Here is a 3,100-nt window from a genome sequence, read left to right on the forward strand (position 1 = left end):
TTACCGTCCAGGAATGCACAATTACTTCAAGGAAATAGGAATTGTCTTACTATTCCACAAAGTGTTCCAGTACAGGGTGGTGGTATCTTATCCATGTATTCCTGTGAGGCAATGTGATTTGAATTAAAACGGAATTAAATGCGTCCGGCACTGTATGAAATTGTTTTAAGTATTATCTTGAATATTTTTTTTTATATTATGGAGATGTAACATAAACGGTTTATTTTAAGTACACTCCGTCTTTTGTTTGTTTGTTTGTTTTTGGCTCCATAACATAAAGGATATATTCAAGTCAAACCTTACGATTTACCTTTTTCACCATCCCCGTGAACATCCGCTCTTATTTGTGCACTCTTTTATCTGAGCAATTATTACGCCGCAGATTTAGCCAATCAAGAGCGACGTTATAAATGGCGACATTTGTTTTACAAAAAATGAACGTTATGGGCTGATAACATAAACATTAAAGCCAATGAAAATGTTTGTTACAAGCTAGATTGAATTATATCAATATTATTTTTATTTCGTTTATATTTTATTATTTACGCGCAATAGACATTTACCGTAATATTACTAAATGCTTTATAACAACTTTGTTAGTAGTTTGAGTATTTTAAACTTTAGTTGAGTAAACGACTATGTGTAAAATAGATTAAACGTATGTACAGCAAACATTAGGATTAAAGTGTCTTTCTGTTTGAGCAGAGACTTGTATAACAGGTATATAGTCTCGGGTTTGAGCTGACGTTCAGTATGGTATTAATATGTAGTTATTGGAACGCGGTCCATTCCAACTATCGATTTCATACTGGAGGTCATCCTTCGATAAAACCACTAGAAAGACACTTTTATCCTTAAGTAATATGTTACTATATGCCAGCTTATGAGGAGAACATACTCCTGATATATATTACTATATACCGACCTAAGAACACAACATAGTCCAATTATATGTTATCATAATCAGTATGCCAATGACAATATATGTTACTAAATAACAAATCTGTACAATGTTCCCCACTCAGTTATATATATATATACATGTACATCGTACACCATTAGGTCATTGGATATATAGACATATGTTTATATGCAATACATATGTATTTATAACCGGAAATTAGTATATATGTATCTATATCCCAAAAATGGTGTAATCCAATTAAATAACGATATGAATGTACATCTAATTCTTATCATCGATGTACCGTACATGATGAGGAATACAACACAATCCAAACGTTACTATCTACAATAATGACAATAACTACTATATAATTCAAACATCCATGTAACTACATGTGTTTTATGTAAGCTGATTAATATTACCCTAATCCAAAACAATAGTACTCAATTGTTTAACACGTTTCACAGCTATAAACAGGACGCAAGCTAATGCTATTGATCAAACCATCAGAAAGACACTTTACTTATTATGTTTGCTGTCCATACGTTTAATTTCTTTTACGCAAACGTTTGATCAATATATTTGTACTCGATAATGAAAACAACGAAGTGCAGTCCACCATTTAAAAATCACTATGCTTGTATTTACAAAGTACTCCATTTATTCGTGTTTGATATATCTCCAATTTTGCGTATAGTATAATCTAATTACCCATGTTATTATGCACAAAAATAGCAATGAAGGCGTTATCAATTAATCCTCTAATGTAAATATACCCATTATAGCACGATCCTTTAATATTAATTCTAATAAATATATCCCGTCTTCCTTTCCTTCAGATGTTTGCCCTGCTTATCAACAAAAATGCATTCATTGTCTCTTCCTTAATATCAGGTGATGAGCATGTATAGCAATATTTTAAATCTACTTACCTTAAGTCAATGTTACTAGTCTAAGTGGTTTATTAACCATGGACAGATTCATATTTTCCAGCACTTTTTTGGCCACAAACGAACCTGGATTGGCATGATTTGTTGTATGTGAACAGATTACTTTTTTTATGTAGGTCACTCTTCTTAATGTGTATTCACCAAGCTGTCTCGTGTTCATTTTCTGTTGAGGTAACTTTTGTACAGCAACTACATACTTCTTATATCATATTGTTCCAATTAATATATTTAATTATAATATGAATGTTAATATAACCGTACAGCCAACAAACGATCAGTTCATCATAGGACATAATTTCCAATATGGTCGTCTTAACTTTTTTGTAAGTAAATTTTACGTAAAAGTCGTCAAACAATACTCACTATATAATGTAAGGTTTTTTCAATCGCCCCGGAAATCATTTCTCTTTTCTTTTCATTTTCTTAACTGAATACTGTGTTGCAAGTGGACTTTATATCTAAGAAAAAATCGTAATCTGGTCCAAACACTACAGTCGTCATAATATACTCAACGCCAAGTCGTGAGATCATTTAAGTTGTTGACAAGTTTGGAAGCTATTTCTTGATGACCCATGTCTTGTATTTTGAAATGAAAATTATTGACTTCTTGAATATGCAGTTGTGTATCATTTCGTACGATATCTAACGAGCTTGAACAACAGAAATTCATTTTGAAGGTTTATTATTTAGTCCAATTAGACACAACGTGGTTCCAACCAATAACTGTATTGTTGACAATGTTACAGCTTATACCATTCAAAAGGAAATTCTCAACTCATACTACACCACATCAAACAGAGAAGCGACATCACATATGGCGCTTAACACGATGCAGACAAACTTAGACTTTTTGAAGGACACACCTACACCGTAGCTGTAGGGCTAGTATTTTGTATTCTCGGTTGGATACTTATTGGTAAAATTTTTGATTATGAAACATCAAGCTTATCTATCATTATTTGCTAGTTATATTTAGCTTAAGTCTGGTCCGTGATGTTTCCAATAGTGTTATGTCGAGAGACAAGTTGTATATATTCCAATTAAGATTGGTTAATACGTAATACTATTGCAGTCTTAAGTGTGATAAGGGAATGATGAGCGTTTCGTAAGACTAATAGTAGACTGGTTGTAATGATTATGGTGAGCAAACATATTTTTTACGTTTTTAATACTTTCATAAAAGAAGGCATTTCGTGTTATGGAGTTAACTTAAAACCGGCGAAACACGGGTCCAAGTGATCCA

This window comes from Pecten maximus, chromosome 13 (genome assembly GCF_902652985.1).
Source record: "Pecten maximus chromosome 13, xPecMax1.1, whole genome shotgun sequence".
NCBI classification, from domain to species: Eukaryota; Metazoa; Mollusca; class Bivalvia; order Pectinida; family Pectinidae; genus Pecten; species Pecten maximus.